The 26,314-nt window shown below is 47.8% G+C and overlaps 1 protein-coding gene and 1 non-coding gene across 4 annotated transcripts in view; both read right to left on the bottom strand.

Annotated features, from left to right (window-relative positions):
- The window catches only part of LOC135916122 (uncharacterized), a 122,968-nt gene that overhangs the window by 64,273 nt on the left and 32,381 nt on the right, over window positions 1–26,314 (bottom strand). Inside the window, exon 1 of one of the 3 annotated variants that reach the window (XM_065449372.1) lies at window positions 14,941–15,009. The exons of the other annotated variants lie outside the window; for them this stretch is intronic. The gene's annotated coding sequence lies outside the window, so the exon portion shown is untranslated. Of the gene's footprint in view, window positions 1–14,940; window positions 15,010–26,314 lie in introns of those variants that run through there. 3 annotated transcript variants of the gene reach the window in all.
- TRNAR-UCG (transfer RNA arginine (anticodon UCG)) lies at window positions 17,425–17,497 on the bottom strand. The gene has a single exon. It is a non-coding gene; the product is annotated as a tRNA-Arg (tRNA).

Here is a 26,314-nt window from a genome sequence, read left to right as displayed (position 1 = left end):
ACCGTCCGGTGGCGGCCGATACGCATACGCAGAGACGCAAGCTCGCTTGAACGCGCGGTTTCCAAGAGAGCGCCGGCGCGGTCTCTCTCTCTCCCCTCTCTCTCCCCTCTCTCTCTCTCTCTCTCTCTCTCTCTCTGCCGCTGCATGCAACGGTTAACGGGATCGAGCAAGGCCGCGCGCGCCGTAGAACACGCGTCGCGGCGGGGCTGGACGGCGCCCCGCTGGGACGGCCGCCCCGTTATAACCCCCCCCCCCCCCCCCCCAACTTGCGGAAGGCATCGGTCGTTCGGCCACGGCGGGCGGCGGGCGCACCGCACCTTTCCTTGGAATGTGCATCCAGATCGTTTTGTCGGAGCACTTGGCCCGGTGCCCTCACGCCCCGTTTTTGGCTACTGCACTTGAGTGTGCGCACACGAGCGTCACCTGCGCGGTCGTTAGACATCGACTTTGACTGTGTGGATCAAGATCTGGGCTCGAGTTGATGTATAATGTTGCATCGTTAAGAACGCCTCTCCCCCCCTCCCCCCACACACACACTGACAGACGCGCTGAGAGAGAGAGAGACGCACACGCGCACGCACAGACGCTTAAAATTTTAAACTTGCTGGGCCGTGTCCAGCCGTGACTGAGAGGGAGACTAACAAACATCCACACGGAGAAAGAGAAAGGCCAGAAAAAGCGAGCACCGCCTGATCCGAGCAGGAAGCCGTTTCCGAAGCCGCACTTAGTAAATTATTGAAGCTGGAGGTTGTTCTTATTGAACACTGCTCGAGGACACCAGCGAAACAGTTTCCGCAGAAGGGGACGGTGACACCACAGGGTGTGTATATATGGCATAACTGCTTCAACATCTGCCCCGCAGAGACTTTTCCTCGGGACACTCTGTCTTTCACGTCCTGTCTTTCGCATTCTGTTTACTTCCTCTGAATACTTTTGTTTAATTTGAGCACAGCTATCTGGTCTACGCTTTCGTTATGTTATTTAATCGATGTCCGCGATGCCGACCAAACCGAGGAAGCAATGCGAAAACGAATGCAACACAAACAGTGCTGCGGGTGTTTTACTCCATGCCACCTCTGGGCAGCCACACGGAAGCAGGTCACGGTGGCGGCAATTACGCTCTATCCGCGACACTTATGTGCACTGTTCGTCACACCGTTAACGAAGTTCACTGGAGCGTGGCCGCACATTTCGTTAGCGCAGAAAGCCGCACAATCAAAGCGTTCGCTCTGGCATTCCACAATAACTTGTGGAGACACTCGATCTATTTTACTCGGTATGTTTAGTTATTATTTTTGTTTAATATATGTTTCCATATCTATCTATCTATCTATCTATCTATCTATCTATCTATCTATCTATCTATCTATCTATCTATCTATCTATCTATATATATATATATATATATATATATATATATATATATATATATATATATATATATATATATATATATATATATATATATCGGTGTCAATGAAGATGACGTGCAGGAAGACGGTCCATTTTTAAGAGGCAGGGTTTTCAGAACACCCTTCTGCGTCGTCTGGACCCTCCTCTTCGTCCTCCAACTACGTCTGCCGTCTGGACTGCCCCGAAACGAAACCCCTGTTCTTTGCCGACTGTTGGCTTGGCGCATCTTTTGCAGCTCAGCACGACCAAACGCGTTGATCAGACGTTTCCCACGAGTACGCCCCCACCACTGCATCAGCGCCTACGAAGAAGTCAACGCAGCGTTCACACCGACTGCTGATGGGTCCACAATGGCCGACAGTGCTGTCTGTGACGTTTGAGAGAGCGAGAAAAGCGGCAAAGTGGCGAACACTCTCTATGATCTTGCCATGGCGACTTTCTACCTTTCTCCGTCCTTCTATCTCCTTCACTCCCATATCCTTTCCCCTGCTGGCGCTGAGCCGTGCTCCCGCAAGGGTTGCAGAAGAAAGTGCCAGCCTTTCCTCCTATCCCTACAAGAACCACTTCTCTCTCTCTTGCCATTGCTACAAAGAGTAGAGATGCACTTGCTTGCCTCCGTGCTACAGCGCTTATCGACGACCGGCTGCTTCCGTAGAGGATCCTGCAATGGTGTGGCCTGTATACGTATAGAGTCGTCACACCAGAAGGCGATGGAGGCGCTATTGGTCTTTCTCCGCTCAAGTGACTTGTGTCGATAACGCTGCTAACTACGATAGACTTCGACTGCCGTTCTGCTCAAGGGCAGTTGAAAGTGCCCCTGTAACAGGGCTGTAACACTGCCGCCGTTTCTTTCGTGCGTGTGATTCGTACGTCCCAGCTTCTATCTTCATCTTTCCTTCACCACTCCCTCAGCGTATAGACAGGGTAGCAACCTGGGCGCTTCCCTCACGGTATAACCTCTCTGCGTTCTTTTTTCGTAGGCGCCGCCATATTGTGAGCTCAGTGGCGCCGCCTATGAGCAGCGCCATACTGGCTTGGGTGAAAGCGGTCTTTTGCATGGCAGGTATACGCTCGGCGGTCGGTTCTGGCGTTTGTGTTCGCGGTCGTGTGCTCTGTTTGGTATGACGTGCGTATCCTACGTGGTCAACGGTTTTGTGAGACGTGCTGAAGTGGTTTAAGGCGTTATGGCCGGAATTTCTGCTGGCGTTGAGGTAGACGGAACACGCAGCGCGATGTGTGCGTGCATATTATTTGAGCCTATCATCCTCGGAGATCAATTGTGTATTTCTGAATGTTCTAGTCATTAATGTGACCTTACTGCAGTATTATCCTCTAATTCTAAGCTGCGGTTTGGGAGCCATGAAACATACGCGACGATCGTAACAGCGTGGGTACCGTTCTGCTACGATAGGAGCTGTGATGTTATACTTTGTATGACAAGCGTTCAAACTGTTCGCTGCAAGTTACATTGCGTGACTACTTGGTTCGATGGATGAGGTTTTTGCCCCTGACTAAAATAGTTTTGGCAAGTAATAGCAGCATACCTTGCAGTCTGAATAAAGCTTGTCCAGCAAAGGGACTGTTTACGAACTGCGCGAGCGTCCTAAGCAGTGGTAGGTGCTGGATTACACATATCTTTGTTCTATATACCGCATGGTCCAAGCACACGGCATCAGCGGTTATATATTTATAAACGTTGTGCGGCGTGACTATGCGACGTCCTATTGAGGCGTTAGCCCGTTTTCTCTTGCTCTTGAGAGATGATAACCGAATTTTTTTTTTCGGTTGTGTTCGCGTTCCGTTCTCTACGACGCACTCACCCGTATTACGGAAATTTTGTCCTCAAAAATAGGCATCGCATTCTTTTTATGCGATCCCACTCATATATTATGGCTGTATGCAGGCCAAAAAGGCAATGCCGAAGCGCAAAGCTTACATATGTATCGTGCTGGTTCACCAACCGCAGTGATCGCTGTGCTGAGCAGCGCCATCGGCCTCATGCAGGAAGGCTAGCGTAGACATATGGTAATTTAAAGCCTACTAGACTTGAAATGCGCGAGAACGATGCCGGCGCATCACAAATATTTTATAGCGCCTGCAGCTTAGGTGTTTCGTGGTTGCCTTAGGTTGGCCGTGCACGAGCATGCGCTCTTATGCTTTATGTTTCACTCCCTACGCCAAGCGATCAGATAGTGAGCAGATTTACCATTTCATGCTGCTAATACAGAGACACCGCCTTCCTTTGTTGAATTAAAACCGATATAAGCAAAATAATTCACAACACATACACACACCGCGACTGATAATGTGCGTACACCGCGGCTGATAAAACGCGCCACGTTTTTGCGCCCCCAAGACATATTTCCGCCTACTGTAGTTACTGATCCACCGAAAGACTTCCCTGACGACCTTATATGAACGGACATGGCGTAAATTTCACAAAGCACCATCTAAAACATCTCGAAATCGTTCCGCAGCACGCGACAGCAATACTTTCTAGCAGCGCCGCGCCGGATCGCCCAAGCCAGAGAGGAGGAAAGGCTCTCCGCGCGCCCTATCCTCCTCGCCCGATGAAACGGTCTATATCATCCCATGCTTCTCAGCGCCCTCTCTCTCTCTCTCTCTCTCTCTCTCTCTCTCTCTCTGCATGGAGCCGATTAGTTTGTGGGGAAGTTTGCGGTTATGAAGTGCAGCTGAAGCGGGTGAGGGCAGTGTGAATTCTCGCTCTCTCCTATACCTCCTACCCCTTCCGTTCCTCCATGCTCCTTTTGCCATTGCGTAGAGTAGCGAACCGGACGTTTGTCTGGATGACACCACTCTCTCTCTCTCTCTCTCTCTCTCTCTCTCCTACGTTTCCATCTCTACCTTTCATCACGTACTCGTGTTGCTTAGTAACAATAACAACAACAAAAAAGCGACCCACACTTGTTCTTCCAAACGACCAGCTCATTAGCAGGCAATGCGCTAATTCGAGTTGAAACAGCCATGGCCCTGATAAGGTGCCCTTCCCCGGCGCTTATATTTACCCTTCGTAACAGCGTATAGAAACGGCTGTCGTGCAGAAGGAGTGGCCCTATACGCCTCCGTCTCAGCCATCAATATGGCGTCCTTCGGCCGAGCGTTCGCTTCCGCGATCGATCTTTGTCCGCGCGAGGAACCTTACGCGCAAAATGTCGTGAGTGACCTCGCGTAAGCCATGTGCCGTATACGCGCGGGCTCGGTCCGTTGGTTCCCATAATGCGCCTGGCGAGTTTGCAGATGGCCGCACAGCGTGTGCCGTTGCATACGTGATATCGTATTTGACATCTGCGATCCGGCCGTCACAATTTCGTAACGCAGTGACTGTATATCTCCTACAGATCGGGATAGCACGTTCGAATTAACGAGCGAAAGATAGATCTTCGTGTAATGAAAGTGATATGCCAGAGAAGCTATACATGGTTTGTTGTCTATGTGCTCATCAGCATTTGCACTTTGTATGTTACGCTGGAATAAACTTGACTCGATGTAACCTGGAGTGCAGTTTTGGGCCAGCAACTCATCGCCGTATCGTCAGCATTTTGGAAAGCAAGGCTAAACGCGGGCTGTTTTCGACGGAAGTCGATACGATACCCGTAAGAAAATCGCGCAGCGGCATCCAAAGATGCTCAAATTCTTAATTTCACTTCTTCGACGCAAAGTATTCTAGAAAGTTCCTTAGGGTGTGCACATCTGCATATAATAACACGAAGTGTAAAAATAACATTCTTTTTTGCCTTACGTTGCTTCTTTAAATTATGGGGTTTTACGTGCCAAAACCACATTGTGATTATGAGGCACGCCGTAGTGGAGGACTCCGGCAATTTCGACCACCTGGGGTTCTTTAACGTGCACCTAAATCTAAATACACGGGCGTTTTCGCATTTCGCCCCCATCGAAATGCGGCCGCCGTGGCCGGGATTCGATCCCGCGACCTCGTGCTCAGCAGACCAACACCATAGCCACTGAGCAACCACGGCTGGTTTGTTGCTTTTTTGTAACAAGCCCACAGTTCTCACACACAGGCCCGCGCGCGCTCTGAAAGCGTCTGTTCTCGCTGTACAGAAATTAGCCCTTTAATGACGGCGCATATATATATACCCGGAAAACGTGTTTAATTTCTTAATTACATTGAATTGTCGGGTTTTACCTGCCAAAACCACGATTTGATTATGAGGTACGCCGTAGTATGGGACTCCGGATTAATTTTGACTACCAAGGTATCCTCATCGTGCCCCCCATGCACGGAACACGGGCGTTTATTGCATTTCGCCCCCTTCGAAATGCGGCCGCCGCGGCCGGGATTTGATACCACGAACTCGTGCTTAGCAGCGCAGCACAAGCCGCAGCAGCGGGTTGTTTAACGTCTATCCAAGTGTGCAAAACACATCGAGGATTAGCATTGTAAGCAGCAAATGGCCGTCCCATACACAGGTCCCCGTTTTCTAAGAAGCGAGGGAAGCTTAACCACATTTCTGAGACGGTCCCGGACGAACGGTTCGCATATGCCTTCAACCTCGCCCCCCAGTCCAGCCCCCTTCGCTGACCGCAGGCATTCACCCTTCCGGCCTCGAGCCCTACGTTTTACGACCCTGTGAACTGCGGCCTGTTTCAGTGAAAGTAGAACTGCGTTTCAGCGAGTGAGGTCCTCTTTCTGTTTGCTCCTCCTGAATTCGTGAGGCGCCCTTGGCGCGGGAGCCGGTTAGGGCGAGCGTACGCGTGTGCGTTACTTTGCGTCCCGTATTTCTGGACCACAGAGGTACATTCTCGGCCGCTGTTGAGCTGATAAAGTTTTTTTAACCAAACAAGGGCGTGGTTAGAGAGCTGAGCCCGCGGTCGATTACTTTACGGCATAATCAACGAAAACAAATATACATGTATACAAAAATATACAAAATATACAAAAAATATACATGGAGGCATATACCAGATTATGTGAAACCGAAGGTTCCCTGGCAAGCAACCGAACGTAGTGGATGAACAGAGGTCATGTACACCAATTGCTACCGACGACGTAGCCCATGTCTCATACGTCGCTGTTGTTGTTTTGTTTGCTTTCTGTATGTGTGTGTGTGTATCCTGAATTGACAGAGTCTGCGTTCTCCCGAAATAACTTTCAGTGGTGAGTCAGCACTTTTTACATTTTCGGTTTCATGTTCCTTTCATTTGGACTGTCCAGCTTCGCGCTAAGATGTGCCACCTGGACAAGTTGCCGGTTCCCTTTACAGCCTGTCTCTCGAGGGCCTGCTCCCCCATATGCGTTTATTTACCTTTCTCTTTAAATTGTGCGGGTCATAAACGAGCAAGCACGGTACATGCGACCCCGTTCGAGCGCCCGCGTTAAGTCCGCGGGCAGCACAGCTGTCCGTGATGTATCACTGCTCTCCGGGCGCACCCTCACTGAAGGCGTAGGTGCAGACTCCATCCTCGGACGATGGTAAACGAAAAAAAGAAAATGAAAAAGAAAGAAAGGAAAGAATTCCAGGGACAGGCCTCTTGAAAATGTGCGAGGCGTCTATGGGTTGACCTACTCTCGATTCTCGGCGGAGATACACAGCTATGATGGGGGTCTTGAGAGGCGGAGTCGACGACATCGTTTCATTTTAAACGCTTTCACTGCACTGTACTGAATGGGCTTTCTTTCCTTATTTCTTTTTGGGCTAATTAAATTCTGTGCCGCGATTAATCTATGTGGACGAACTGCAGTTAACGTGAAATTGACTGAGCTTTAATTACGGCGAGAGGAAATCGTGCTGATTAGGCAGCCGCGCACAAACCGTATGTAACATCACAGTGAACGCTTGACAGAAGCAAATGGCACGCGACAGAGGTTTTACGTCATCATCAACCAAAATCGGCGCGACGAACTAACGGTTGAACGGATATGGAGATTTATTGCGAACATTGTTGCATAATATTCTGAGACAGTGTATATATATATACGGCTGTGGTGTTGCAATAGCACGAAGCAAAAGAGAGCGTGTTACAAGAGATGCGATATATAGCGGGTTATAGATTCGGCTGTTTGAGCCATCGGTCGGACGTCGAACCCTTCATTTACGGGGCCGAAGTGTATACGGAATGTGACTAAAATACATACCTACCTTCGTTATCCACGCCAGCTAAATAAATATTATCGCTGTTACTGATGGCGTCGACGAATGACAGCACAAACGGTTCGACACTCTCAATGCATTCGGGACCATTTGCGCACTTTTTATGCCTGGGGGTCACACCGCGTCATCATCGCTGCGGTCATCATTGTCACAGGAGGTGGTTCCGACCACGCGTCCACCCCGCCATCCTCGCTATACGTTATCAGCCGTCTATATATCTGCAAGTTTTCACTTTAATAATAATAATAATATTTGGGGTTTTACGTGCCAAAACCACTTTCTGATTATGAGGCACGCCGTAGTGGAGGACTCCGGAAATTTTGACCACCTGGGGTTCTTTAACGTGCACCTAAATCTAAGCACACGGGTGTTTTCGCATTTCGCCCCCATCGAAATGCGGCCGCCGTGGCCAGGATTCGATCCCGCGACCTCACTTTCACCGTACCCCACGTCCTCCTGGAGTGTCGGGAAGCCGAATCTGAGAGAAAGAGACATTTTCCTTTAGCATATACCGGCAGCACATTCCTCTTCACCCTGCAATGTTTCTCGGTTCAGAACCGCTTTTTAATACAGACACAGTCCTAGGTTTCCTCAGAGATGTGGTCTTACATGTTATTAGTCCCATACATTCGTAGCGCCTCCTCTCTTTAGAGGATGCCGCTGGGATAGTTGTACTGTATAGCACCTGCCTCCAGGCCCTTGTGTTTCAGGGGCTCTGGTGAGGCAGTTAATTTTTGCATCTTAGATGTTTCTTATATCACATCATTCTCCCGCATTGCAGTGTAAGGCTCACAGTACTCGTCGTTAGACATCGCCATAATCTTATAGCACGTAGATTTACGCACTTTACAGCGACTATTTTAGGCCCCTTTTACAGCCAAGTCACATTTTCTTCACAGAACTCATCATTCCACCGCGAAATCACTAACACTGTCTCGGCGCTCTTTGGCCATACCTGGCCCTTGCGCCCGTAAAAACCACACATTCATTCTTTCATTCAAGTTTTCACTTTGTAGATTTCGAGATTCGCCTCTCACAACGCTAACTCGAGCGAAGCTTGTCTACCGCTGAAAGAGTAGGCTTCGTCGTTGTCCGCACCATCGTAAAGATAAACGTATACGACCCTGCACTGTATAACGGCGTATACTGTGATACGCGCCGCACTGCGTCGCAGGCATTAGACGATAAGCGGTGGTCTATAACGTTTTTCCGACGAGGAATATACTTGCGCGCCTGGAATACTAAGCGGGGGAAAAAAAAAGAAACGAAAGAGAACCGCGAGGAGATCTTGCGCAAGGGAAACGAGCGTTCGATGCCGCCTTATAGTTTGCTGCGCGCGGGGCCGGTATACACTGTTGCCGGCGCGAAACGGCGTAAACACGTGCTTATTACACACACGACGAGGTACACAAATACGTCGCCCGAGGATATACGTAGCTGCGCACAATAATTTGAGAGCTCTCAAAGAACGTCCGGGCATTTAGGTGATACGCAATGGCCGAGTTGGTTTCGGCGGCAATTAGGGGGGCTCTCTCGCGCATGGTCGCTGCGCGCATAGCAATGGGCTTCTTTCTTTCTTTCTTTCTTTCTTTCTTTCTTTCTTTCTTTCTTTCTTTCTTTCTTTCTTTCTTTCTTTCTTTCTTTCTTTCTTTCTTCCTTTCTTTCTTTCTTTCTATCTATCTTTCTTTTTTTTCTTTCTTTCTTAATCTAACCTTCTTTCATTACTAGTTTCTTTCTCTCTTTCTTTTAGTTCTTTCCCTCTCTCTCCCCCCTCTCTCTCTTAGTTCTTTCCCTGTCTTCCTTCTCTCTCCCCTTTTCTTTCCCTTTCTCTGTTTTTTTCCTTTCTCAGCTGACACGGCGAGCACCGCTGGCCCAATTTTCACGCTTTGGTGTCCGATAGCTTTCGCTGACTCGTAGCGTAGCGACCTTGCGTGCTGCTCGGAGTTTTCGGGGCTTTTCACTTTCGCCGTGGGCCTACATACGCGGCCTCTGTGCATGAGTGCATATGGTTAATGCACGCGCTCCTGCCCGTGGCGGAACAAACGAAGCGCGTCCGTCTGATTGGAGCAAATTGGAGGCGCTCGAGTATACGTACACGTACGCGCGTATATAAGTTGATCTAAGGTTGCGACAGACTTTCGGCCACTAAGCAGTGTCTTGCGGTGTACTGTGGCCGTCCAACCGAATGACTTCCCCCCCCCCCCGTTTTTTTTTTTCAAGACTCTTCTGTGTCTTTGTGCCCGCTTTCTACTGGTGGTTCGATCCCGAACGAAGCGGAGATAATAGCACGGATTTACCCGATCTCTGCCCTCTAGAGCGCGTCTGATGCGGAGCTGCGTATAGCTTGGTACGGCATATCTTATACTGTTATAGCTTGCAAGCTTGTGTTACAGCCTGCAAGCTTGCGCTATAACAAAATAAGATATGCCGTACCAAGCGCTGTGTGTATCAGACGTGCCTTCTGTTGTCCGTGTCAAGCTGCGTATAGCGTCGGCCGCAAGATACGCAGGGTGTCCCGATTTGCATATTTAAAAAAATATGCAGATGCCACGTAGCTGGATAGAACCGAGATAACGTTCTTTGCCGTTGCTTCGAGGGGCTCAGATTATTTTTGTGCATTCCGCCTAATTACGCGAGTTGCCTTGATTAAGCAATCAACTTCTCGAATATTATAATTAGATGAAAAGTGCCAATGCGAAAATTGTAAGGCAACACGAAGAACTCCCGGTACAGCTTTCTGTTGCTCAATGCGTGCTACATAGAAGTGCTTTTTCCGAGCGTGAAAGAAGCCCGAAAAAAAACTGCCGCGCGACTGGCCGCTCGAGCCACTTTGCGTGTATTCGCGGGTGTTCTTTCACGCTCGGAAAAACACCTTTATGTAGCACGTATTGGGCAACAGAAAGCTGTACCGGGAGTTCTTCGTGTTGCCTTACAATTTTCGCATTGGCACTTTTCATATAATTATAATATTTGAGAAGTTGATTAATTAATTGGGATTCATTATATATATAGGCGGAATGCACAAAATAATGCACAAACTCGTCTCTCCAAGCGACGGCAAGCAACGTTGCTTTAGTTCTGTCCAGCTACGTGGCCTTTGTATATATATTTATTTTTAATATCTTGGCAGATGATAGTTGGGGCACCCTGTATATAGTGCTCTTGCAGGCGACATCAGTGTGCGGCACAATCCGTGTCTTTACACTACAGTGCTGTCTTTCACAGGTCGTGTGTAAGACACGACCTGCGAACAGGCGCCATCGGCACCTGAAGATTGATGCCGCCTGACACTAGTTCGTGGGAGGCACTTTATCCGTGTACAAAAACTAATTGCGCCAGTATACGCGTTATAATGGTCGCTACTGTCGTCTTGCAAAAACGAATACCGCCAGAAACGTTCACACACTAGCAAATGCTTGAAAAAATATTAGCTGCATGCCCTGCTCATCAGCGATTGCGACTGCCCTTTCATGTTTCTTTTTTTATCTTTCTTGTTTTAAAACGAAGTTACTACAGCAACGTCCAGTTACCTGCGTGAGGTATATCCACGACTTTCGTTTGTTTACCTGTGCCAGGCGCGAGCGGATTCCGTGCTGCATGCTTGAAATTTCATAACCGTCTGCATAACTATATAGAAAAACTGATTGCTCGGGTTAAGTGGTTTTGCTGTCTAACTATGGTAACTTAGCCCAGAGTGGGTGGCGGACAGACACAAACGCGAAAGACAAGGACCAGCTCCGATATATATATATATATATATATATATATATATATATATATATATAGAAGGCTCCGGATTCATTTGGACCACCCGATTTCTTTCACTAAAGATATCTATATATGATCTAACGCACGTATACGTAATACAGCCCTGCATTTTTCGACCGAGAGTTAGTGTATAGCAACAGACGTCACCACGCGGAAGCGGTACTGATCGGACAACTTCCCGTGCCCTAAGCTATACGCGCCCGCTGCATACCATGCGCTTGGATAACATATGTCGCTCGCTCCAAATTCGGGAGGGGGGGGGGGGGGGGGCGGGTTGCGTTCGTGACTATAAATACGCTCCCTATATAGCCGGCGCGCCGTGGCTTGTCTTCCTACGCGCTAAAGGGCTGGGCCCCATTATCGCTTCCTCGGAGCGATGATTGTCCTCAGATTGCGGTAATTGCGAGAGGTCGCGTGGCGAGAATTGCGATGGGAGGTGTGCATCTATACGGTATACCAGTGGGCATTTAGGTCACTCCACTGACCCGCGGAAAACATTTCCTTAATTAAAACGAGGCGTCGAAAACTAGAGGGGGGGAGAAAAGAAAGGAAAGAAACGAGTGCTTCAATTGCAGGCACGTTTTATCAAACCCTAAAACCTACAGTCGTTTGTGGTGTCGTACGGGCGCCAGCTGCGGACACCAGTTCGTTCGATCGTCTCGATTATTTCATTCATGCGTCCAACATTTGGCTGTGTTGCTATAGAGGTTCCGATCGTGTTGTATGTTTTTCTTTCTCTCTCTGTGTGTACTATATATGCCAAATTGCATTCTACACTCTAAGAAAAATCCCGGGGAAAACGGGAGTAACTGCGCCGTTAGTCCTTAAAAGGGCGCTTTCGTCCCTCAAAGGACTAACTGCATGAATGTGCGTGCCGTGTGCAAATTTCGGAGAGTAAGTGTTTAGTCCCTGCTCGAAAGGAGAGCAATGGGAGGACGAACGGCAACAGTTATACTGTCAGTATGTCAATTAATGTTTTCTGTTTCTAAGTCTCTCTCTCTCGCTCTCTCTCTCTCTTTTGTGGTTATAATTTCCATCTGGGTGGTCAATTCCACGAGCACTTGCATGCCGTCACGGTCAGAGGCGTCGGTTTGCGGCTTGCTTGTTCGCCCTTGAAGATGCATTACCAACAAGCCCACATTGCAACCCTCGCGTTGCCTGTTAATTTGTGCCCACGGGATTTCGACGGGACATTGCATGGTGCGGGCTCCCTCACGAGGCTGCAGGCCGACCCTGACGAAAGACCATACGAGCGGTGGTCGCGAGGGTTGCCTGCAAAGGTGAGATATGCGCCTGCACCCCCTTTCTTTAACCGAGCTAACTCCGGTACGGTTCAGTGGCTGTGACGTCGGTTGTGCTATAGCTGAACACGAGGTTGCGTGTTCGACTCCCCGGCCTCCGCGACTGCGTTCCAATTGTGGACGGAATGTGATGAGGCTGGAATACCTACGTTTAGGTGCGCACTGAAACCCGAGTGGCCAATGGCAACCCCTAGCTCTCCACGACGGCAATTGTCATAGCCGCTGTGTGGCTTTGGGACGTTAAGAATGAATGAATGAATGAATGAATGAATGAATGAATGAATGAAGTTATTGTTCAGTCAGTCGAGACTATTCTTGTCGAAGAAAAGAGAGAAAGTTCCCGTACGCTGCATCGATATATATATACCAATACGCAAGCATGCAGCTAAGTAGAGCATAATATAGCTCTGCGCGTTTTTGGTTGAGCTCAGTGTCAAGAAGTGTCACCGCACCTGCTGTTGCCACCTAAGAGAGGGTTACACAGTGTTTGCGACAGGGCTTACCACAGGGTTAGGTTGAACTTGAGACAGAAACAAACGGGCACCGTATAATCGAAGCATGCCGTTGCTAAGCTCAACTCGTTTAATTATTACGCAAAACAATATCGTTGGCAGTTTCGTGGTATATGCTATACCATCACATGATATATATATATATTAATGTTGGAGCGTCCACACATGCTGTCAAGTGGTCGAAAAGTACAAACTCGATCGGTATACTCCAAAAGTTGACAAACCAGGCAAGGTATGGGCGTCCTTGCTTGCACCGAGGGTATAGACGTGAAGAGCGAGTTGTACAGTTCAACGCTGACGAAACTGTGCTTCACGCATCCTCTATGGAAATACAAGCGATGAAAGGATCACGTACGCGCAGCTATTCCTTTACCGGTGCACAAAGAAATGAAGAATGCCTCTTCAAATGGGCAGGCACTTCAGAATTGGATCCCTCTAAACACAAACTTTCTTTCTTTCTTTCTTTCTTTCTTTCTTTCTTTCTTTCTTTCTTTCTTTCTTTCTTTCTTTCTTTCTTTCTTTCTTTCTTTCTTTCTTTCTTTCTTTCTTTCGTCAGCCTTTTCCTCGAATCAGGACGTGTGAAAATCACTTTCCTGACAACAAGTTCACGGTATATAATGGCGCGACGAAAAGAAATCGCAAGTAGGTCGCCCTTGTCCGTAGATCCTCAGAGTACTCGCGTGTGTGTATACGGCATACGTGCTTCTCTGGGGCTTCAGTTCGGACACCGCCCACGAGGCAGAACCCTGTCAGAAGGTATTATAGGCCTCTCGTATATTAAAAAAAGCGCGTCCATTTCGGGGGACCACCTTATAGCGAACAGAGAGCGCGTCATGTCTCCTCCACAACTTGTCTTCGCGTTTGTATACAACGAGACGCGAAGATTTGCTCCGCGCCACCCAGATTCGGCATCCTCGGCACAGCTGTATATGGCTATAACAGATCGCCGTGTATACCACACACACAGTCACAGCACGTATACAATGCATGCCACGCAAGCCGAAGAACGGGACATATAGCGACCGGCCACGGGCCGACTGCAGCGTATAGAGGCGACGCCGCGGCCAACCCAAATCGTCGCCACCGTCTACGATTTGCCAATCACGCAGACACGCAGACAAGACACGTCGTTTCTCTTAGAACCCACTCGCGCGGCGTGTTCTTACACCACCGAGGGAGGCACCGCCCGGAGACGCACGCATACACGAGCGCGCACGCAAACGCGCGCTTACGTTTTCAATCCTTTCAACAATGCCTCCAACAATGGCCGCGGTCGGTCGTCCCGTCTCGGGTTTTGAATGAAAGTCCAGTCGAGAGCAGCGCGGGTTTGACGCAACCAGCCCCTCTCCTCGAGCGATCGAGAGCCCACGCGAGCGCGCCGCTGACCGACTGGAATGTCGCAGCACGTTGCTCTGGTATACACGCTTGAACGCTTGCGGCAGCTGGCGGGGAGCGAAGCGAAAAATGGACCGCATCCTACGTCCGCGAGTCGTCTTATATATACGTCCTCTTATACGCGTCCAGAACCGGTGCCCCTCCTACATGCAAACAGCTTTCCTCTTCAAACTGTGCCGTGCACGGCGAACAGCGAAGGAAACAAAGAACCAGAAACAAAATTTACAGAGTACACAAGTGGCCAAGGGCCTGCGCGGCTTATAACGCCACAGCACAAAAGCCGCGTCGTCTGCAAGTAGGCGTGAGAGTGATCGCCGTCTGGTCCGCCGCAGCGTCTCGCCTGCTCTCGCCCAGCTATGCTCCCCATGCATGGGCGTCTCCCGGCGACCGTAATGTGGCAGCAACAGTTAGGCTTACCCATTCGCTGCATGAACACGACGCGGCCAAGTTGCCTGCTGTACGAGGACGGACTGTCGACTTTCGCTGTTCCCGCGCGCGCGCGCACACACACACACGGTGATTTGTATTCGTTCCGAGCGTGTGGGCTAGGCGGGGGGTGCCGTTAGCCGGCGCAACGGCAGCGCGATGTCGGTGCAATCTGTCGCGGACTCGTGAACGAGCGGTTAGGCTTAGCTGCCAACGGCAAGCCGGCTGCGGCGTCGACCGGGTGCCCTGATTAAGTTGCTTTGTTTGTTCGACGCGTTAGTTCTGCGCGCCCCCGTGGAACGCGGCCCACTCTATGCGTTATTAAGGAGCGCAGTGCATGTGGTAGTAGTACATGCAAAAGAGGCTTGCGGAAAGTTCTTTGTGCTAGCTGTAAAAAAGTCTTCTTACGCGGCCGCATAATCCTCATACCTTTCAGGTATGGAAGTATATACCAGAACACTATATATATATGTATAGCATCTCGTAGCCCTGTTTGCCAAGTGATTTCTTTGTTGAGTTTGTTACACGCACATAACTCCTCCGACATGCCACCTAAACGTATGGACAGCGTCAGTGACGTCACCACCCCTTTGATACATTCCGATCACTACCCCAATCCCTTCCCTATGTTTTCTCGCTGTACCTATACCTAAGGCAGCTAAATCAGAGTAACGTATTGCAACGACGTGCGATCGACGAGGACCCGGAGCAGCAGCCCCAACAAGTACACTTTATCAGCCGTCAAAGAAAAACCAACAACGTCTTCTTCGTCTCCGCGCTTAACCTAAAAACCTCCGCCACTTCAACATCGTCCCCACTGGCTCATACCTGCGGCAATATAGCTGTGCCATTTGCTCCACCCTTAGAAAAAAAATCATCGTCCCGATGATCAAAGCTTGGAACGCAGAGATATATATATATATATATATATATATATATATATATATATATATATATATATATATATATATATATATATCTGCGCATTCTTGTCAGTCTTTATAGTACGGCTTCATACGAAGCACGTGAACGATCTCTGGTAAATGCCGTCGGCGCTTTGAACAGTGACAGCCGTCTGGAACGACTTCGTAGTTGACGTCACTGATGAGTCTGAGAACTATGTCGGGCCCAAAGTGCCTGCGCGGGAGCCTTTCTTGAGAGCCAACGCTGACCAATAGGTGTCCCAGACCAACGCTTTGTCGCCGGTGTTGTATGTTACGGGTCTGTGCCGAAGATTGTAGCGTCTGGCGTCACTGTCCTGTTCGTGGATTCGCAGACGCGCAAGCTGCCTAGCTGCTTCTGCTCGTTAAGTGATCTCTTCAGCACCCGTCTCGTTGTCGTCAAATTCACGAGGGAGCATTGCGTCTAGTGTCGTAACCTCACGGCCGTATACGTATGTATCGTGTGGCCCCAAAGGGACGTGGAGCAGCACCCCGAACATACACACTTTGTCAGTGGTCAAAGAAAAACTAACAACGTCTTTGTCTCCTCGCTTAAGAAAAACTAACTACGTCTGTGTCTCTTCGCTTAACCTAATAGATAACCTAACCTAACCTATATAACGCAAGTGTTCGAAAAGAACGAGAACCTATGATGTCTTTCACTGCTGTCAGGTGTAAATAAAGCGCGAAATCGGTACCCCTGGATTTCATATGCTTAGTTCAGTAATATCTGTACACAAGAATAGCTCAGCAGAACAAGATCTTGTGTGAGGCGAGTGAGGAAGAGTAATGAAAAGCTTGTAAAAAACTAAATTGATATTCATAACGAAAACTAATATCTCTGAATCTGCAGACAGTGAGAAATAATGTGCATCAACTCAGAACCATTGACAGCCTGACATTTCTTCAGTTGACAAGTTTCCTTTCGAATGCTTTCAATTCATTTTTATTTTTAACAACGGATGTGAGATCGACCGAACGACGCTGACCACATATATAGCGTCTAAAAAAGAAAAAAAAGAAAAAAAAAGAAGCGAGCGCTTTCTTTTTAGCTTTATCAGCAGCGGGCAAGATAAATTTTATAATTCCTAATTTGATTCCGTTGTAGACGCATCACTTAATGTAGCTAGCATACCTTCATTGTTATTTCGCCGGGAGAGCGCGGTAAGGCTCACAACATGAACATGAACATGAACGCGAAGGTGGGAGGGAAGTTCGAAAGAATCACTGGACTCCATCGTGTGGAACGCGTTTGATTACATAATTTGACTGCACCTGCATTAATCTACGTACCTCCCGAACGTTAAATCGGTAAGCTCCAGCCGACACGGGAACTTCAATATGACGCCAAAATTGCGTCAACGTCACAGATGCGACGGATATTGGTCTCCATGGCATGACGAAGAGGAATTGCAGCTTAAATATGAATATTTAAAAACGTAGAAATAGCGTGAATAATGTAACCCCCCCGACTACGTCTACGACTGAACATAAATGTAAAAAAAAAATAAGGAACCGTAAATAAAAAAAAGTTCGTCCGCGACAGGACTCGAACCTGCAATCTTCTGATCCGAAGTCAGACGCCTTATCCATTAGGCCACGCGGACGGGATGGGAGATACGGCTCATAAGTCGGTTTTGTCGGCTTTGCGGCTCGCTTTGGAAATGAACGCTCGTTTCTGATGAGGTTTCGCCCTCTTCCGCGTGCTCTGGCACCGCTTATACCAGTCACTTTGTTTATGCTGCGAAGCTTTAGCCCATTCTGATGTAACAGCAGCGAGCGACCGAAGTGACTGCCTGCAAATGCGGTGCGAAAACGGTGTATCAGAGGCTTTCTCGCCGACATTGAACACTGTACAAAATGCAGACGAAAGCACGTAATTCGTGGGATGCTTCTACTGCACTAGACTTTATGCCGGCCAAACAGATAATTCCCAAAATACACCACATACTACTGTCGCCCGTTGCTCACGGCGCCCGCTTTCACGTGTACTAATGTACCGGTAGACTGACACCAACGAATGTTTTGAAGCTTGCGCATTAATTTCTACGTCTTTAACGCTCAAATCATATTTCAATAGGCATTAGTAGGTTTTTATTAAGTATTACCATGTATTTGCATGGGCTTGTTTGAGAACAAGTGCCGACATCGCAGTACTCCAAAAGCGCGGCCTTCGAGATGGACGACGTAATCACAGAGGCCATGTAAAACATTTTGCACAGTGCATACTCGCAACATTGTCGCGGTATTTCTTGCTTTTCTTTCCTTCTTTATTTTTTTTTTGTACAGCGAAGCTGTTTATGGACTAAGCTGGAAAAAAATCCCGAATACACGCAAAATTGCCGGGCGACTATGCCTGTATTCGCGTGCTTCTTTCACGCTCGGAAAAAACATTTTTGCGTAGCAAGGATTGAGCAACAGAAATCTGTATAGGGAGTTTTTTCGTGTTGCTCTACAATTTTCTCATTGACCCTTTCCATCTAATTATAATAATGGGGAAGTTGGTTAATTAATTCATACTACTTATCTAATTACGCGCTATGCAAGAAAAGAATAATCTGCGCATCTCCAAGCGACGGCAAACAACATTACCTTGGTTTTCTGTACAGCTACGTAGCATTTGCATATTTTTAACGTTTGGCTCAAGCTCAGTGAAACATCCTGTATAATGCTTCGTACTTTGTACATATGTTATCGTCCTGGTGGAATTGTGCCGTCATTGTGACTCAGTGTTCGTATCGTCTTTTGTCGAAATAAGCTTTTTCTAAACGCAGCTGGCAATTATGTCAGTGTGCAACTCGAACACGTGCCCACTGTTTTGTTCGTGTGCATTTGGAAGTTATCAGTGGTGTATACGTATTATGTGCGTATAAAGCATTAAGCTTGAATAAGCCTCCCTTATTCTGCAGGCTTTCCTTGACACCATTTCTGCTATTGCAGAGAAGGCTGTGGGGTCTGAAACCGGAAACGTAGTCAACATGCCAGTTGCACACGAGAGGAATGCATGCATGCATTAGGATCATTTGCACAGTCATCCGTCATGTTGAAACGTTTAAATTTTATTACGGTATATACAACGCAATTTCAGTGTTGAGCAGAGAATACAGGCCGCAACCATATCCCGATATTATCCGAAGAGGGCCCTGGAATAAATTCAGCATGACGTCCTCAGCTGTCTGTTTTGGACGCTCGTTGTCGTGGACTGAAATTTCACTCTTGGCTGAGTGCTGATATCATGATATGTCGTTCAATTTGCAAAGATGTGGAGGTTTAATCTCAAAGCAGTGACACAAAGATACACATCGAGCAGGACATAGTATAAAAGCAGAGGTAGCTATCTTAAACTCGTATGGAGTCGAAGGAAAGCGCTTCCTATATATATGAATATGAATATAATATATATATATATATATATATATATATATATATATATATATATATATATATATATGTGCGCATGGTGAGACGGCGGTGGTCCGGTTTCACTTTTGGGATGTCATATCTGCTACAACAATGTTGTTTTGAACCCACCTTGGGACGGACACGTGGACACCCTATGTGCAGGTTATCTGGACGCATATTATGTTACTCAATACCTTATTTTATATATAGAGACACCTTAACTACACAGAGTGTATATATAGACTTTACAAAAAGCGTCTGCAACACTTCTTCAGAGTTCGTCCATAAATTTTTGCGAGCGTGGCGAAGAAAGCGACCGTCTGGGACTTGGATTCGGTAACGTTTAAGGTCACATTTCTCTCTCTCCCTCTCTCTCTTGCTAATAAGGTAGGCCCGGGAAAACCCGAGGCTGGAGGCCAAGGTCTTCTGCAGATTCTCTTGAATTTCGCAAACGGCACTCGAAAGATCAAATGTGTCCATGCGAGGACGATAAAGCCATGCGAGGAAGCCACCGCTTTTCTCCACGGCGCCGGCAAATTGCTTCCCGCGTGCGTGTGTGCTTACGACAACAGCATCAAGCTCCACACGAGAGAGAGAGGGAGGAATGGAGATGGGGAGTGAGGGAGAGAGAGAAATGGAGAGGGTTGAGGGAGGGAGAGGGAGCTTCCCACGTGCGTGTGTTCGTGCGTGCTTACGACAAAAGCATCAAGCTCCACACGAGAGAGAGAGGGAGGGAGGGAGAGAGAAATGGAGAGGGGTGAGGGAGGTAGAGGGAACACAAATTAAAGGGAGAGAGCGGGGGGAGAGAGGGAAATTAACCAGACACGAATGAAAAGGCAAGCAGGAGACGTGGACGTTGCGTATTAGCCCCGAGAATTAGGAGTGGCGCCCTCTCGCGAGTGACGTCACGGCCAGGACGCCGCTCGCTCCGGTTCGCTCGGCTGCCGCGCGCGCTCGTTCCCTTCGTGTATGCTTGGGGTATGGGTGGCTCGAGGCGTACGTAGTGAAGAATACGTCGGCTTCTTTCAGCTACCATACCTTAACCACAGTTTCTTCTTCAAAAGCGTGCGAGTCGAGAAACTTTGCGGCTTGAATATCGCAAGCTAAGTAGCGTTAAAGGGGTCTACTAGGTTTTGCAATGCATATATGCGCCGTGTCTATCGCTAAATTTTGGCTAAAAAAAGAATATCTGCAAATTCAACGCGCGAAGTTGTGTATGATGCTTCGCTAAACATTTAACATTCCTTTAGTATTTAGCTATGAGAGGCATTGGATTTTACGTGGAAGAAAAATTTGGTAATTGGCGTCAACATGTTATCTGATTTTAGAAAGACACTGCCCAGCGAAGCTCTCACCATGATTCCTATTACTCTGGTGTGTTGTTCTATTCAAATATGCCCATTCATTAATGCGTAAAAAAATAGTTAGGCGCGCATTTCTTATGAAAAAGTTTGCTGCTACTTTCATCCCCCTCTGAAACAGGCCTCCAAAAAACGAATTGCTCATGGCTGCTAACACGACGGCGCGTCATGTAGAGTATTTACATAGTTAATTCACAAACACCATAGTAGCAATTACCTGAGAGAAAAGTTTCGTTGTTAAGATCGAGAGCCACTCAATTGAAAGTGATGAAATGTTTCATAGTGGCCCTCAGTAGCCTTTATCGACAATATGGCACACCCCTGATCACGTAACGGTAGCAATCGACTGTCCGTATGGCGAGGCACGCTATGTTCGCGAAACCCATCAGTTCACTACAACTTCGAATTAAAACCATAAAGCATGTTTTTTACAGCGCCAACTGGAATGGCTAAAGTATTCTCGAGCTACCACACCGCAGCTTAGATTTCCTGTATACAAAAGGAAAATTCAAGCACCTTCTGTCTCACCATGTCTCGATCCAGCGTTATTCAATTATACAAACGGATAACTATTCGCTTCGTCGGTACATAAAAGAGAACTTTGCAGGCAAATTAAGTTTGCTCCAATCCAATCGCAAACATTCATAAAGAAAGCACCACAAGCCTTGCATATACTTTCACTTGATTTCTGACCCTCCACCGGGGGAATTTCGATATCTTCAATATGTCCCATACTACTAATCATTGACGCTTCGACTTCTTTCTGGCTGCAGCTATGCGGTCCAGCAGGCATACTTCACTAAAAAAATTGGGCCGAGCAGCCTGTGTCAGTTCGCCAAACAGATTGGTCATGTATATTCCTCAAGCAGCAAGCACCAGTAAATTTCTCAAGTGAGTTTGATTTGATTTATTAATTTCCATTTACACACACACATGTACAGAGGAGTGGTAAGTGGAGGTGGATGAGGGAAAAAAAGTCGCACAGACGCGGCTTGAGGTAACCTCACCCCCTTAGGTACAATATGGCTGCATGGGGTAACACATCAAGCGCCCTATAAATTACATTTATATAGTGGCCATAAAACATTGCAGTTATACAATATATGAAAGAACAGTGAAATATTTCCACAATAACAATGCAAAACACACTGCGGCATTGAAATAAATAAATGATATACACTTGGTAATATAGACAAAAAAAGAGGAACATAACTTACATTATTAATCATTAACAAACGCGCCCTAAAGAGGTGAGTTGAACGTGTAACACGGAAAAGGAAATATATATTGGTACATTCCTATTTGTACTCCGTAAATAGCTGTAAGCCTTCATTAACTTTACTTCAAATTTCCGCCGCTTAAAAAAAGTAAACACGTGAAGAACCGCCTAATGTTGACAGGCAGTTAAAGAAGCAAGTGAGGCGTGTAGAATCTAAGCTCCAGTATTAGTTAAGTCCCCGTGCTACTGCCGAGCGTTTCTGTGAGGAAATGCAAAAATTCGATATTATACCATGAACTACCCGTCGTGAGCAAACCTATTTTAGCGGAATAAAATCAACGTAACTGCTGTAGAAGTCATATATAGCCAGCTTTGTGACATACTTGTTGCACCGCGGCAGGTATGGTATCATAACTGGATTCCTATAGGCTATGCTTTTGCGATTGTCTATCCGCGCATGAAAAACCCGCAATGGGCTGGTCTGCGTCGCTTCGGCTGGCACTGTAGCGTTGCCTTCGAGAGCTGCATTGTTGTCTAAGAAATTAGCTCTTTGAATAAATGTTCGCAAAAAAAGACATCGTAAAAATATATTTGAGACGACCACCATAAGTATACAAGCAGAGAGAACGAGGGCGAACAAACGAAAACACCGCAGAAAGCGCCCGGACAACGCCCGAACTGTAGCAGACGACAGGCGCGAGTCCGTGCCCTGACGTCACGCGAGCGGCGCTCGCAGCGCCGCCCGTGTTCGTTCTCGGGGCTAATAGACGCACGTCAACTCGGGTATGACGAGGCTGCTCCCGGGCGCGCAAGGTTGGGGGCCGCGCATCCCATGCGCGCGTCGGGCGGACGCTCCCCTTGGGAATATTAAAAAAAAAAAAAATTTGATCGGCGATCGATCATAATCTACCGCGGACCTACAAGGGGCCCGGGACACCGCAGAGACGCCTCGATGTCTTCGATCATCCCTGGATGATTGACACCGACCGCGGCGCGGATGAGGGGGAAATGTCCGGCGCGCGTCTCTCTCTCTCCACTGTCGGGCCTTGACGCGCACGCTCCTTCGGACGCGTCCGTAGAGATGGGCTCGCGGGACGACCTCGCGGCGGTTGCCACTCGCTGTGTACACGCTTGACCGGACTCAGCGCGATGTGCGAGACACGGACGTGGCGCCAGTCGCCCGGGCGCTATCAGCTTCAACTTCAACTTTATTCATTCTTCTAGTACACACTATAGAAGCGTGCTCCTGGACTAAAAGCTGCCGTAAGCAGCTTGACTGGACCCCAAGAGGCGTTGTTGTACATGACGGTGCGATAACGGAGAGCACTTTGTAACGTAAGCACTAAACAAACAAATCGCGACAGGTATGTCCTGAGCGAGCCACTATAAAGACGCTGCTGTGTTGTTTCCTAAGGGAGGCTGGATTTTACGGCAAATTGTGATTGTCCGCACGGTGTGGCGTTTTGTATTTCAGTGGAACATTGACATTGTTTATGACTATGCGGCCCCTTTACGGACTATGTGATAGCGCCGCAGAGACAGTACTAATATTTTTTAGTTCTTTCCTTCGTTTGCTTTCTTTTCTCTTTTCGTTCGTTCTCTTATACGCCTTTTTCCTTCCCCAGCGCAGACAGCAAATTAGATAGACCCTCTGGTTAGCCTCCATGTTTTCCCGTTGCTTTTAACTCTCTTCTATCTATCTATCTATCTATCTATCTATCTATCTATCTATCTATCTATCTATCTATCTATCTATCTATCTATCTATCTATCTATCTATCTATCTATCTATCTATCTATCTATCTATCTATCTATCTATCTATCTATCTATCTATCTATCTATCTATCTATCTATCTATCTATCTATCTATCTATCTATCTATCTATCTATCTATCTATCTATCTATCTATCTATCTATCTATCTATCTATCTATCTATCTATCTATCTATCTATCTATCTCTGCGACGTCTATAGTCAGAGACACGCCTAAGTGGTAGAGCTCCGTCCACAGAATCGCACGCACCTTTCTTCAGCGCCTGCGTGCTTTAACGGGACACTAAAGGAAAACATGAAGTCGAGCTATGTAGGTTGACAAGTTAGGCTTCTGTAGTAACGAATTCAACTCGTAGCGAGAACAGGGCTGTTGTAAGCGAGAAAATGAGGGAAACGAGAAATCGCAGCAGCGCCACTTATTTTTGGACCGTGGTACCTCTCAATGGGACATCGGCGCTAGCTGCTTCGCGGAGCGTGTCAAGGGGGAAGGTCACGTGACCATTACGTCAACTCGTCCGTTTCGGCGCGGGCGATTCAAGTTGAGGAGCAGCAGCGAGGCACTCGTCGACAATTTTCCACGCAACGAAGTCATATATAGTGGCACGCAGAAAACAAATGATCGGATTAAAGACGAACAATCTACAGATCTAACTCGGCTTAACATCTTCGTTTAGTGGCTCTTTAAGGTGACGCTAAAGATAACTACTAACCCAGTTCAGACTGAGAAGTCATTCCTCGAAAACTCTAGTTTTGTTAATTTTGCGATAAGCGTAGCCATCAGATGGGCAAATAAAGACCAAGGTTGAATTTCTTGAATTTCCCACCGAAATCTCTGCGCTGATACTTCAGTGTGACGTCACGCGTATTTCAAATGAATATTTTCGTGCTTGAGCCGTTGTGGCTCCGTAAATGTTCATGAAACTTGCCGAATCCAGTCTTTTGACTCCTTTAAAAGACAGTGTGGTCCATCTTTACCCATAAAAAATAATAATAATCGACTATAGGCCTGAGCAGACCCCGTTAAAATTCATGACGTCACTATGAGGGGCAAGTGTGGGAACTTCAATACGGCGTCGCGCCCTCCTTCACTTTTGCGTCGTTTCTGGCTTACCAGGCCTCCGGTCTCTTAACAGTAAGACCGGGCTTTCTTGGTATTGTGGAAGGGAAATTTACTAAGGCAGATCAAATTAGTGCTCTCGTTGCTATACCAATTAAAATACCGATATTGAACGAAGTTCGACTCCGTCATGACGTCGAGGAAGCGAGTGACGTGATTGGCTGGCGTACCTACACTCTTTCAATTGAATGGAGGTGAAATTCGCCCCTGCATTCTTATATTGTCACCGACTGTAGACAGGCATAGAGTTTCATATAAAGACTACTACAATGAACTAAGGCGTTGCGTTCTTCCTTGCTATATATATTCCATGGTAATGAGGGTATATACATTGCATGAATTTGTCTGATATATTCGTGCTTGCGACCTCACATACGTTCTTGCGGCGTTGTTTGTTACGCTCCTGTGTTTCTAAATTTCCAAGCAATCAGAGTTTTTTTAAACACAGTAATAAGTGTACCTGCTCCCGTGCATAATAGTCGCGAGCCTCTGCATTTGTAACGCGATATCTTGTGGGGAAAAAAATTGAAACGTAGCAAAGTCACCTGAAGCCCCGGAAGGACGAACTTCATATAGGCACGCAAATTTCCCATGTCCACCATTCCCATACCGGGGTGCTAATCTGTCGCAGTGTGAAATTTGGCAATGGCGGCATTTTGAGCCAGTCAGAGAGGCAGACGAGAAAAGGAACCTTGCATGTGCAACGCGTTTGCCTTACGAGAACCCTGTACTCAGGCACACCTTCTTTACGAAAACGCTACAGGTGGTTACACTATATATATATTGCATCCCATATTGCATATATTGCACATATATATATATTGCATGTAATGACCGATGGTCATTAAGGGTTACGGACTGGATCCATTCCAAGGGACGGGAAGGGGGCGGCAGAAGGTTAGGTGGGCGGATGAGATTAAGAAGTTTGCAGGGGCGACATGGACACAACTAGTACATGACCGGGGTAGTTGGAGAAGTATGGGAGAGGCCTTTGCCCTGCAGTGGGCGTAACCAGGCTGATGATGATGATGATATTGCATCCCTCAAGAAAGGCGATTATAGACCCGATTCAGACACCCATAAAAATGATCTCTTTCTCTCTCACTTTCTCTCTCTCTCTCTCTCTCTCTCTCTCTCTCTCTCTCTCATATTGAAGCGACGCTCGTCTGTGTTGGCAAACCGCGCCGGCAAACCGCGCAGTCCCGAAGAAGAGGCACCGCGAGGCGTGCACGTTGAAAGGTGAGTAACCGAGACCCCCGAATCCTCCCGCCACCGGTGGCCCGAGAACAAGCCCCCCGTCTCGTTCTTCCTCGCTCCAAGCGAAAGGCCAATGGCAAGGGCTCGGACTGCACGACGCGTCGGCGACCGTGAGGACGCGATGCACGGGAAGGAAAAGGAAGCCTCGCTCGCGGGCAGCGAGCGAAGGCATGCACGTCGCCGTGGTTGCGCGGCGCTTCGTTATACGTTACACGGATCGAGGAGTCTTCCGTCGCCGCCGCCGCGGCTCATCTGCTCGATTCCGCGCACGCACTCACTCACGCGCAAACGC

The sequence above is a fragment of the Dermacentor albipictus genome, chromosome 5 (assembly GCF_038994185.2).
Source record: "Dermacentor albipictus isolate Rhodes 1998 colony chromosome 5, USDA_Dalb.pri_finalv2, whole genome shotgun sequence".
NCBI classification, from domain to species: Eukaryota; Metazoa; Arthropoda; class Arachnida; order Ixodida; family Ixodidae; genus Dermacentor; species Dermacentor albipictus.
Note: the sequence above shows the minus strand (reverse complement) of the source record. Positions and strands in the feature narration are given on the sequence as shown.